The 13,807-nt window shown below is 39.7% G+C and overlaps 1 protein-coding gene across 1 annotated transcript in view; it reads left to right on the forward strand.

The window, feature by feature from the left end:
• HDX (highly divergent homeobox) overlaps positions 1-13,807 on the forward strand; it is a 210,798-nt gene that overhangs the window by 154,715 nt on the left and 42,276 nt on the right. The gene's annotated exons all lie outside the window — the stretch shown is intronic.

The following is a 13,807-nucleotide window of genomic DNA, read 5'->3' on the forward strand; positions in this document are numbered from 1 at the left end:
TAACATGCTTCTGAATAACCAACAAATCATAGAAGAAATCAAAAAAGAAATCAAAATATGCATAGAAACGAATGAAAATGAAAACACAACAATCTAAAACCTATGGGAGACTGTAAAAGCAGTGCTAAAGGGAAGGTTCATAGCAATACAGGCTTACCTCAAGAAACAAGAAAAAAAGTCAAATAAATAACCTAACTCTACACCTAAAACAACTAGAGAAGGAAAAAATGAAGAACCCCAGGTTTAGCAGAAGGAAAGAAATCTTAAAAATTAGGGCAGAAACAAATGCAAAAGAAACAAAAGAGACCATAGCAAAAACTCAACAAAGCTAAAAGCTGGTTTTTTGAAACAATAAAGAAAATTGACAAACCATTAGCAAGACTCATCAAGAAACAAAGGGAGAAGAATTAAATCAACAAAATTAGAAATCAAAATGGAGAGATCTCAGCAGACAACACAGAAATTCAAAGGATCATAAGAGACTACTACCAGCCACTATAGGCCAAGAAAATGGACAACTTGGAAGAAATGGATAAATTCTTAGTAAAATATAACTTTTCAAAACTGAACCAGGAAGAAATAGAAGATCTTACCAGACCCATCACAAGCATGGAAATCGAAACTATAATCAGAAATCTTCCAGCAAACAAAAGCCCAGGACCAGGTGGCTTCATAGCTGAATTCTACCAAAAATTTAGAGAAGAGCTAATACCTATCTCACTCAAACTCTTCCAGAAAATTGCAGAAGGTAAACTTCCAAACTCATTCTACGAGGCCTCCATCACCCTAATACCAAAACCTGACAAAGATGCTACAAAAAAAGAAAACTATAGGCCAATATCACTGATGAACATAGATGCAAAAATCCTTAACAAAATTCTAGGAAACAGAATCCAACAACATATTAAAAGGTCATACATCATGACCAAGTGGGCTTTATCCCAGGAATGCAAGGATTCTTTAATATCTGCAAATCAATCAATGTAATACACCACATTAACAAATTGAAAGATAAATACCATATGATTATCTCAGATGCAGAAAAAGCCTTTGACAAAATTCAACATCCATTTATGATAAAAATTCTCCAGAAAGCAGGAATAGAAGGAACATACCTCAACATAATAAAAGCTATATATGACAAACCCACAGCAAACATTATCCTCAATGGTGAAATATTGAAAGCATTTCCCCTAATGTCAGGAACAAGACAAGGGTGCCCACTATCACCACTACTATTCAACATAGTTTTGGAAGTTTTATCCACAGCAATCAGAGCAGAAAAAGAAATAAAAGGAATCCAGATAGGAAAAGAAGAAGTAAAACGCCCACTATTTGCAGATGACATGATCCTCTACATAGAAAACCCTAAAGACTCTACCAGAAAATTACTAGAGCTAATCAATGAATATAGTAACATTGCAGGATATAAAATTAACACACAGAAATCCCTTGCATTCCTATACACTAACAATGAGAAAACAGAAAGAGAAATTAAGGAAACAATACCTTTCACCATTGCAACGAAAATAATAAAACACTTAGGAGTATATCTACCTAAAGAAACAAAAGACCTATATACAGAAAATTATAAAACACTGATGAAAGAAATCAAAGAGCACACAAATAGATGGAGAAATATACCTTGTTCATGGATTGGAAGAATCAATATTGTGAAAATGAGTATACTAGCCAAAGCAATCTATAGATTCAATGCAATCCCTATCAAGCTACCAACAGTATTTTTCACAGAACTAGAACAAAGAATTTCAAAATTTGTATGGAAATACAAAAAATCTCGAATAGCCAAATCAATCTTGAGAAAAAAGAGTGGAACTGGAGGAATCAACCTGCCTGACTTCTGACTATACTACAAAGCCACAGTCATCAAGACAGTATGGTATTGGCACAAAGACAGAAATATAGATCAATGGAACAAAATAGAAAGCCCAGAGATAATTCTACATACCTATGGACACTTTATCTTTGACAACAGAGGCAAGAATATGCAATGGAGAAAAGACAACCTCTTTAACAAGTGTTGCTGGGAAAACTGGTCAACCACTTGTAAAAGAATGAAACTAGAACACTTTCTAACACTACACAAAAATAAACTCAAAATCGATTAAAGATCTAAATGTAAGACCAGAAACTATAATACTCCTAGAGGAGAACATAGGCAAAACACTCTACAATATAAATCATAGCAAAATCCTCTATTATCCACCTCCCAGAATATTGAAAATAAAAGCATAAATAAACAAATGGGACCTAATTAAACTTAAAAGCTTTTGCACAACAAAGGAAACTATAAGCAAGGTGAAAAGACAGCCCTCAGATTGGGAGAAAATAATAGAAAACAAAGCAACAGACAAATAATTAATCTCAAAAATATACAAGCAACTCCTGCAGCTCAATTCCAGAAAAATAAATGACCCAATCAAAAATTGGGCCAAAGAACAAAACAGACATTTCTCCAAAGAAGCCATACAGATGGCTAACAAACACATAAAAAGATGCTCAACATCACTCATTATCAGAGAAATGCAAATCAAAACCATGATGAGGTACCATTTAACACCAGTCAGAATGGCTGCTATCCAAAAGTCTACAAGCAATAAATGCTGGAGAGGGTGTGGAGAAAAGGGAACCCTCTTATGCTGTTGGTGGGAATGCAAAGTAGTAAAGCCACTATGGAGAACAGTGTGGCAATTCCTTAAAAAACTTGAAATAGAACTGCCATATGACCCAGCAATCCCACTTCTGGGCATACACACTGAGGAAACCTGAGCTGAAAGAGACATGTGTACCCTGATGTTCATTGCAACACTGTTTAATAACCAGGTCATGGAAGCAACCCAGATGCCCATCAGTAGACGAATGGATAAGAATGCTGTGGTACATATGCACAGTGGAATATTATTCAGCCATTAAAAAGAATACATTTGAATCAGTTCGACTGAGGTGAATGAAACTGGAGCCCATTATACAGAGTGAAGTAAGCTAGAAATAAAAACACCAATAGAGTATACTAACACATATATATGGAATTTAGAAAGATAGTAATGATAACCCTATATGCAAGACAGAAGAAGAGACACAGATGTATAGAACAGACTTTTGGACTCTGTGGGAGAAGGCAAGGGTGGGATGATCTGAGAGAATAACATTGAAACACGTATATTATCAATTGTGAAACAGATCACCAGTCCAGGTTTGATGCATGAGACAAGTGCCCAGGGCTGGTGCATTAGTATGACCCAGAAGGATGGGATGTGGAGAGAAGTGGGAGGGGGGTTCAGGATGGGGAACACATGTAAATCAATGGCTGATTCATATCAGTGTATGGCAAAAACCACTACAATGTTGTAAAGTAATTAGCCTCCAACTAATATAAATAAATGAAAAAATTAAAAAATAAATGATCATGCTATCATTTAAAAAAATTGTGGTACATATACAAATGTAATATTACTCAGCCATAAAAAGGAACACATTTGAGTCAGTTCTAATAAGGTGGATGGACCTAGAACTTATCATACAGAGTGAAGTAAGCCAGAAAAAGAAAGATAAATATCATATTCTAATGCATTTTTACAGAATCTAGAAAAATGGTACAGAACAGTTTATTTACAGAGCAGCCTTGGGGAAACAGGCATAGAGAATGAACTTATGGACATGGGGAGGGAGATAAGACGGTGAGATGTTTAGAAAGAGTCACATTACCATATATAAAATATATAGCCAATGGAAATTTGCCGTATGGCTCAGAAAACTCAAACAGGAGCTCTATATCAACCTAGAGGGATGGGATGGGAGGGAGATGGAAGGAAGGTTCAAAAGGAGGGGTGTATATATATATATATATATATACACATACATACATACATATATATACCTATGGCTGATTCATTTTGGGGTTTGACAGAAAACAACAAAATTCTGTAAAGCTATTATCCTTCATTTAAAAAATAGTTAATTTTTAAAAGACAAAAGATGATATATACATCCATGTATATATACATACAGAGGTAATTAAACTCTGGTTTTCCTGTTATGTTACATTGATCTGGTTGTTTATAATTGTGGTTTTATAAAATATCTGAAGATATACCAGGCTCTCATTCTTAGCTCTTGTAGCACACTGTTTCTTCTAGGTGAAATTAATTCATACTTTACCCAATCGCTCTCCCCAATATCCTTTAAGATTTGTGTTGGTACTGCACTAAATGGATAATGTGGAAATATGAATGCAGTTTTGCATGTGCTGAGTTTTAGGTGATGGCAGGACATCCATGTTGGGCTGTCCAGCAGACTCTTCGATAATATGGTCATGGAGATCAAAGAAGGGGTAAAATATGAGAAGAAATGTTGGAGTCACCCACATCGAGAACAAAAAAAGTCTAGACATAGAAATAGGTGATAACATAGAAAACAGGAAAGAAGATGGACAAGGACAGTGTGTTGAGAAATACCCAGATTTCTGAAGGAGAAAGGAGAACCATTGAAACAACATTCAGATATAGGAGAATCAGGATAGTATTTTATTGTTAAAACCAAGGAAAGAAAAAGATTTCAGAAGGAAGAGGTGTGTTTATCTCAACCATCTCATAGAAGTGAGTAAAAATTGCTCTCATATTGTTGTTCAGTCGCTAAGTCGTGTCTGACTTCTTGTGACCCCATGGACTGTAGCATGCCAGACTTCCCTGTCCTTCACTGTCCCCCAGAGCTTGTTCAAACTCATATACATTGAGTCAGTGAGGCCATCCAAACATCTTATCCTCTGTCATTCCTTTCTTCTCATGTTCTCAATCTTTCCAAGCAGCAGGGTATTTTTTCCAATAAGTGGGCTCTTCACACCATGTGGCCAACCTGTTGGAGCTTCAGCTTGAGCATCAGTCCTTCCAATTAATATTCAGGTTGATTTCCTCTAGAATTGACTGGTTTTATCTCCTTTGCAGTTCAAGGGACTCTCAAAGGTCTTCTCCAGCATCACAGTTCAAAAACATCAATTCTTTGCTGCTCAGCCTTCCTTATCGCCCAACTGACAACTAACATGACGACTGAAAAAACCATAGCTTTAACTGTACAGACATTTCTTGGCATAGCTTTGACTGTATGTACATTTGACCGTACAGTCTTCCCTCGTAACTCAGTTGTTAAAGAAGCCGCCTGCAGTGCCGGAGACCCCACTTCGATTCCTGGGTAAGGAAGAGCCACTGGATAAGAGATAGGCTGCCCATTCCAGGATTCTTGGGTTTCCCTTGTGACTCAGCTGGTAAAGAATCTGCTTGCAATGCGGAGACCTGGGTTTGATCTCTGGATTAGGAAGATCCCCTGGAGAAGGGAAAGGCTACCCACTCCACTATTCTAGCCTGGAGAATTCCATGGACTGTGTAGTCCACGGGGTGTTGGACATGACTGAGTGACTTTCACTTTCACCTTTCTGGGCAAAGTGATGTCTCTGCTTTTTAATATGCTAAGTTTGTCATAGCTTTTTTCCAAGGAGCAAGCATCTTTTAATTTCATGGCTGCAATCATGGTCTGCAGTGATTTTAGACATCAAGAAATTAAAATCTGTCACTGTTTCCACTTTTTACCCACCTATTTGCCATGAGAAGATGGGATCAGATGCCATGATCTTAGATTTTTTAATTTGAGTTTCAAGCCAGCTTTTTCACTCTCCTCTTTCACCCTTATCAAGAGGGTCCTTAGTTCCTCTTTGAGTTTTGCCATTAGGGTGATATCATCTGCATATCTGAGGTTATTGATATTTCTCCCAGCAATCTTGATTCTATCCTGTGAGTCATCCAACCCAGCATTTCACTTGATGTACTCGGCATATAAGCAAAAAAAAAAAAAAAAAATGTTGACCGTATACAACCTTGATGTATTCCTTTCCGAATTTTGAACCAGTCCTTTCTTCTGTGTCTGCTTCTAACTGTTGCTTCTTGTCCTGCATACAGGCTTTTCAGGAGACAGATAAAGTAGTCTAGTATCCACATCTCTTTAAGAATTGTCCACAATTTGTTGTGATCCACACACAGTCAAAGGCTTTCACATAGTCAATGAAGCCGAAGTATATGTTTTTTTCTGGAATTCTCTTGCGTTTTCTATGATCCAACAGATATTGACAATTTGATCTCTAGTTCCTCTGCCTTTTCAAAATTTAGCTTGTACATAAGGATGTTCTCAGTTCACATACTGCTGAAATCTAACTTGAAGGATTTATAGCATAATCTTGCTAGCATATGTAGTGAGTCCAAAAGTAAGGTAATTTGAACATTCTTTGACATTGCCTTTGTTTGGGATTGGAATGAAAACTGACCTTTCCCAGTCCTGTGGCCACTGCTGTATTTTCCAAATTTGATGGCATGTTGAGCGCAGCACTTTCACAGCATCATCTTTTAGGATTTGAAATAGCTCAGCTGGAATGCCATCACTGCCACTAGTTTAGTTCGTAGTGATGCTTCTTAAGGCCTACTTGACTTCACACTCCAGGATGCTTGACTCTAGATGTGGTTATACTGTCATGATTATCTGTGTCATTAGGACATTTTTTTGTATAGTTATTCTGTGTATTCTTGTCACCTCTTCCTAATCTCTTCTGCTTCTCTTAGATTCTTGCCATTTGTGTCCTTTATCATGCCTATCTTTGCATGAAATATCCACTTGGTTTCTCTGATATTCTTTTTTTTCTTTTTTCATTTATTTTTATTAGTTGGAGGCTAATTACTTTACAGTATTGTAGTGGTTTTTGTCATACGTTGACATGAATCAGCCATCTCTGATTTTCTTGAAGAGATCACTAGTCTTTCCCATTCTAATATTTCCCTCTATTCCTTTGCATTGTTCAATTAAGAAGGCTTTCTTATCTCTTCTTGCTATTCTCTGGAACTCTGCATTAAGTTGGGTATATCTTTCCCTTCTCCTTTGCTTTTCACTTCTCTTCTTTTCTCACATACTTGTAAGGTCTCCTCAGACAACCATTTTGGAGTGATTTTGGTCAATGCCTCCTGTACAATGTTATGAACCTCCATCCATAGTTCTTTAGGCACTCTGTCAGATTTAATCCCTTGAATCTATCTGTCACTTCCACTGTATAATCATAGGGGATTGATGTAAGTCATACCTGAATGGTTTAGTGGTTTTCCCTACTTTCTTCATTTTCAGCCTAAATTTTTCAATAAGGAGCTCATGATCTAAACAACAGTCAGCTCATAGTCTTGTTTTTTACTAATTGTATAGAACGTCTCCATCTTCAGCTGCAAAGAATGTAATCAATCTGATTTTCTTATTGACCATCTGATTATGTCCATGTGCAGAATTGTCTGTTGTATTGTTAGAAAAGTGTGTTTGCTATGACCAGTGCCTTCTCTTGGCAAAACTCTGTTAGCCTTTACCCTGCTTCATTTTGTACTCCAAAGCCAATCTTGACTTCCTACTTTTACTTTCCAGTCCCCTATGATTAAAAAGGACATGTTTCTTTGGTGTTAGTTCTGGAAGATCTTTAGGTCTTCATAGAACCAGTCGACTTCAGCTTCTTTGGCATTAGTGGTTGAGACATAACCTTGGATTACTGTGATATTTTATGGTTTGTGTTGGAAATGAACAGAGATCATTCTGTCGTTTTTGAGACTGCACCTAAGTACTGCATTTCAGACACTTTTGTTGACTATGAGGGCTACCCCATTTCTTCTAAGGGATTCTTGCCCACAGTAGTAGATGTAATGGTCATCTGAATTAAATTCACTCATTCCCATCCATTTTAGCTCACTGATTCCTAAACTGTTGATTTTTACCCTTGCCAACTCCTGCTTGCTCATGTCCAATTTACCTTGATTCATGGACTTACTATTCCAAGTTCCTATGCAATATTGTTCTTAACAGGATCGGAATTTATTTTCACTACCAGACACATCCACAGCTGAGCCACGTTTCTGCTTCGGCCCACCCTCTTCATTCTTTCTAGAATCGTTTCTCCACTCTTCCCCAGTTGCATATTGGATACCTACAGACCCGGTGGGCTCATCTTCCAGTGTCACCTCTTTTTGCCTTTCATACTCTTCATGGGGTACTCAAGGCAAGACTACTGAAGTGATTTGCCATTCCCTTCTCCAGTGGACCACATTTTGTCAGAACTTTCCACCATGACCCATTTGTCTTGTGTTGCCCTGCACAGCATGGCTCATTTTATTGAGTTGCACAAGGCTGTGATCCATTTGATCATTTTGGTTAGCTTTCTATGATTGTGATTTTCATTCTGGAGGCTGTGGGAATATAGTTCTTACTTCTTGATGGGAGGAACTGGCTTTGGAGAAAACTGGGCCTTGCTCTGGTGGGCAGAGCTATCCTCAGTAAATCTTTAATCCAGTTGTCTGCTGATGGATAGGTCTGTGTTAGTTCTTTGTCCTGAGGCAACTCAATCCCGGAGTCTGCAGGCTCTATGGTAGGGCTACAGCCTACAGGACTGCTGTTGTCAGTGCCCCTGTCCCCATGGCAAGCCACTGCCATCCCACACCTCTGCAAGAGATCCTCAAACACTCAAAAGCAGGTCTGGCTCAGTCTGTTGTGGGGCCACTGCTCCTTTGCCCTGTGTCCTGGTGCACACTAGATTTTGTTTGTGCCTTCCAAGAGTCTCTTTCCTTCAGTCCTGTGGAAGTTCTGTAATCAAATCCCGCTGTCCTTCAAAGTCAGATTCCCTTGGGATTCCAAGTCCCTTGGAATTCCTGAGGCTGGGAAATCTGATGTGGGCCAAGAAAGTTTGAAACAATATGTGAACTTCTTTGTTATTGTTCTCCAGTTTGGAACAACTGATGTGAAAATTTTCTGTAAAGGAAATTCATGATATGCCACCAGGGAAGTGGCTATAACTAGAGAGTGAGTCTAGGGTAAGCTTATCATCAAACAACTTAGTCTTTGAACCTTGAGTGCTGTTTCAAACTCGGTGAAGCTTATGCACCATTGATGCATATTTGAAAGCTTCTAATGGTTTTTGCCATCTTCTCCCCACCTGTTAACCTAGTTCTCAGCCCTGACATGCAGGCATATGCCCTTCAGATGTCCCAGGTGGCCAGAGGACACATGCCTAGGGTCCCTGTTGTCCCACTGCTGGTCCTCATTGAGCATATAATCCTTCACCTGCCACTGGGTGTCAGTCAATGTGCTGCCCACCAGCCCAGGTAAAGGCCCTGTTGGAGTCACTGGGAAAGGAGTCAAGGGAAGGCTGGAGCTGAGGTGGAAGGATGCCCGTGAATGGAGAGCTCCCAGCTTCACTGCTGCAGCTGGCTGCCCCAGGGCCATTCTGCCACCTGCATGGCCCACTGCCAGGCTGAGCTCTGACTCTCTGTCTTGTTCATCCTGTTTATGACACCAACTGCCTTGCTGTTCATGCTGTACACACTGTTTGCTGGACCCAGGGTAGGCAAGGCTTGGGCTAAGAGACTGGAAGAAGATGCAAGGAGCTGTAGGAACTGAAGACAGGTTTATTCTCTTCTGGGTGGCATGGCAGCCACAACATAGTCTCTCTCCTGGCTGATGCAGCAGCCATAACATAGCTATAACATAACCTCACATAATGTGGCCATGATGTCTCTCCAATATAGCCCCAGTATAGCAGCAGCCAGGGCTTTTCAGGTGAAGCATATATATACTTATAGAACAAAAGTAGCCTGTGGCCAAGCAAGTACCTTGTGACATGCATGGGCAGTGCTATAAGTGATCTCAGCTGATATATAGCTCTGCAAAGTCATTGTTTACAGAACATGGGGAGAAAGGGCATGAGAGTGTGATACAAGAGGGCCCAACTGGCACAATCTTGTTAATTTCCCCACACTCCACCCCTTCAGGATCCCTTGTCCCACAGATTATGCAGGGTTTACCCTCTGTGACATCCTCCTAGCCCACAATGCTGCCACTTGAACCCACATTCCGCAAGAACAGGACAGGCTACAAAAACAAATTGCTAGGCTGAAACCTAAACACACAATACAGAGTAAAACCCAATGCCATGTACTGCACAAGCCAGCTCAGCACTCCTGCAGTGGGTCTCCATAAGGCATTGCACTTCATGAATTTCTTGTGTTATATGCTGTAACGCTACTGTAACATTTTATGATTATCTAGTATATACACAAAACATTCTGTACTCAGTAATGCACACATGCCACCTTGTGCAGCAGTCAACAAATCACGGACTATTTGATTCTGCAAAGCAGTTTCCCCTATGTGTTGCATTTCTTCATCTAATAGGGTTAAGGCTTCAGTTCAGTTCAATCGCTCAGTCGTGTTTGACTCTTTGCCACCCCATGGACTGCAGCACAACAGGCTTTCCTGTCCATCTCCTGTCTATCCAACTCCTGGAGTTTGCCCAAACTTACGTCCCTCTAGTCGCTGATACCATCCAACCATCTCATCCTCTGTTGTCCTCTTCTCCTCCTGCCTTCAGTCTTTCCCAGCATCAGGGTCTTTTCCAATGAGTCAGTTCTTCACCTCAGGTGGCCAAAGTATTGGAGTTTCAGCTTCAGGAATCAGTCCTTCCAATGAACATTCAGGACTGATTTCCTTTAGAATTGACTGGCGTGAGCTCCTTGCAGTCCAAGGGACTCTCAAGAGTCTTCTCCAACACCACCGTTCAAAAAATATATTCTTACACACTCAGTTTTCTTTATACTCCAAATCTCACATCTATACATGACTGGAAAAACCAAGACTAACTATATGGACCATTGTCAGCAAAGCAATGTCTCTGTTTTTAAATGTGCTGTCTAGGTTGGCCATAGCTTTTCTCCCAAGGAGCAAACGACTTTTAATTTCAAGGCTACAGACACCATCTGCAGTGATTTTGGAGACTAAAATATAGTGTCTCAAGGTTTCCCTTGTTTCCCCATCTATTTGCCATGAAATGATGGGACTGGATGCCAGGATCTTAGATTTTTGAATATTGAGTTTTCAGCCAGCTTTTTTTTTTTTTTTCAGTGAAAAAAAGTCTCTCTACTTTCACTTTCATCTAGAGGTTCTTTAGTTCTTCTTCACTTTCTTCCATAAGGGTGGTGTCATCTGCATATCTGAAGTTATTGATATTTCTCCTGGAAATCTTGATTCCAGCTTGAGTTTCATCCAGCCTGGCATTTCGCATGCTGTACTCTACATATAAGTTAAATAAGCATGGTGACAATACACAGCCTTGACCTACTCCTTTCCCAAATTGGAAACATCTTTTGTTCAATGTCTGGTTCTAAATGTTGTTTCTTGACCTGCATACAGATTTCTCAGGAGGCAGGTCAGGTAGTCTGGTATACCCATCTCTTTAAGAATTTTCCAGTTTGTTGAGATCCACACAGTGAAAGGCTTTGGCATAGTCAATAAAGCAGAAGATTTTCTGAAACTCTCATGCTTTTTCTATGATCGAAGGGATGTTGGTAATTTGATCTCTGGTTCCTCTGCTTTTTCTAAATCCAGCTTGAACATCTGGAATTTCACAGTTCACATACTACTGAAGCCTGGCTTGGAGAATTTTGAGAATTACTTTGTTACTGTGTGTGATGAGTGCAATTGTGCGGTAGTTTGAACATTCTTTGGCATTGTCTTTCTTTGGGATTGGAATGAAAACTGACCTTTTCCAGTCCTGTGGCCACTGCTGAGTTTTCCAAACTTGCTGGCATAGTGAGTGAAGCACTTTAACAGCATCATCTTCCACTATTTGAAATAGCTCAACTGGAATTCCATCATCTCCACTAGCTTTGTTTGTACTGATGCTTCCTAAGGCCCACTTGACTTTGCATTCCAAGATGTCTGGCTCTAAGCGAGTGCTCACGCCATTGTGGTTATCTGGATCATGAAGATCTTTTTTGTATACTTCTTTTGTGTATTCTCGCCACCTTTTCTTAATATCTCCTACTTCAGTTAGGTTCATACCATTTCTGTCCTTAATTGTGCCCATCTTTGCAAGAAAGTTCACTTGGTATCTCTAATTGTCTTGAAGAGATCTCTATTCTTTCTGATTCTATTGGTTTCCTCTGTTTCTTTGCATTGATCACTGAGGAAGGCTTTCTTATCTCTCCTTGCTATTCTTTGAGACTCTCCATTCAAATGAGTGAATCTTTCCTTTTTTCCCTTTGCCTTGGCCTCCTCAGACAGCCATTTTGCCTTTTTGCATTTCTTTTCCTTGGGAATGGTCTTGATCCCTGCCTTCTGTACAATGTCATGAACCTCCATCCATAATTCTTCAGGCACTCTGTCTATCAGATCTAATCCCTTGAATCTATTTCTCACTTCCACTGTATAATTGTAAGGGATTTGATTTAGGTCATACCTGAATGGTCTAGTGGATTTCCTTTCTTTCTTTATTTTAAGCCTGAATTTGCCAATAAGAAGTTCACAATCTGAGCCATAGTCAGCTCCCAGTCTTGTTTTTCTGACTGTATAGAGCTTCTCAATCTTTGGCTGCAAAGAGTATAATCAATCTGATTTTGGTATTGACCATCTGGTGATGTTTGTTGGAAGAGGGTGTTTGCTATGACCTATGTGTTTTCTTGGCAAAACTCTGTTAGCCATTGTCCTGCTCATATTGTACTTCAAGGCCAAATTTGCCAGTTACTCCAGGTATCTCTTGACTTCCTACTTTTGCATTCCAGTCCCTTATGATGAAAAGGAGATCTTTTTTGGGTGTTAGTTCTAGAAAGTCTTGTTGGTCTTCATAAAACCACTCAACTTCAGCTTCTTCAGCATTATTGATTGGGGCATAGACTTGTATTACCGTGATATTGAATGGTTTGTGTTGGAAAAGAACAGAGATCATTCTGTCATTTTTGAGACTGCACCCAAGTACTGTATTTCAGACTCTTTTGTTGACTATGAGGGCTACTCCATTTCTTCTAAGGGATTCTTGCCCACAGTAGTAAATGCAATGGTCATCTGAATTAAATTCACCCATTCCAGTCCATTTTAGTTCACTGATTCCTGAAATGTCAATGTTCACTCTTGCAATCTCCAGTTTGACCACTTCCAATTTCCCTTAATTCATTGACCTAACATTCCAGGTTCCTATGCAATATTGTTCTTAACAGCATCAGACTTTACTTCCATCACTAGTCACATCCACAACTGGGCACTGTTTTTGCTTTGACTCTATCTCTTCATTCTTTCTGGGGTAATTTCTCCACTCTTCTCCAGTAGCATATTGGGGATCTACCGACCTAGAGAGTTCATCTTTCAGTGTCCTATCTTTTTGCCTTTTCATACTGTTCATGGGGTTCTCAAGGCAAGAATACTGAAGTGGTTTGCCATTCCCTTTTCCAGTGGAGTGTGTTTTGTCAGAACTCTCCACAATTACCTGTCCATCTTGTGTGGCCATACACAGCGTGGTGCATAGTTTCATTGAGTTAGATAAGGCTGTGTGGTCCATGTGATTAGTTTGATTAGTTTTCTGTGATTGTGGTTTTCATTTTGCCTGTTCTCTGATGGATAAAAATAAGAGGCTTATGGAAGCTTCCTAATGGGAGAGACTGACTGGCGGAAACTGGGTCTTGTTCTTATGGGCAGGGCCATGCTCAGTAAATCTTTAGTCCAATTTTCTGTTGATGGGCTGGACTGTGTTCCCTCCTTGTTTTTTGACCTAAGACCAAACTATGGTGAAGGTAATGAAGATAATGGCAACCTCCCTCAAATGGCCCCATGCATGCATTGTTGCACTCAGTGTTCTCGTCCCTGCACCAGACCACCACAGATCCACACCTCTGATGGAGACTCCTGGAAACTCACAGGCAAGTCTGGGTCAGTCTCTTGTGGGATCACTGCTCCTTTCTCC

This window comes from Cervus elaphus, chromosome X, assembly GCF_910594005.1.
Source record: "Cervus elaphus chromosome X, mCerEla1.1, whole genome shotgun sequence".
Classification (NCBI taxonomy): domain Eukaryota; kingdom Metazoa; phylum Chordata; class Mammalia; order Artiodactyla; family Cervidae; genus Cervus; species Cervus elaphus.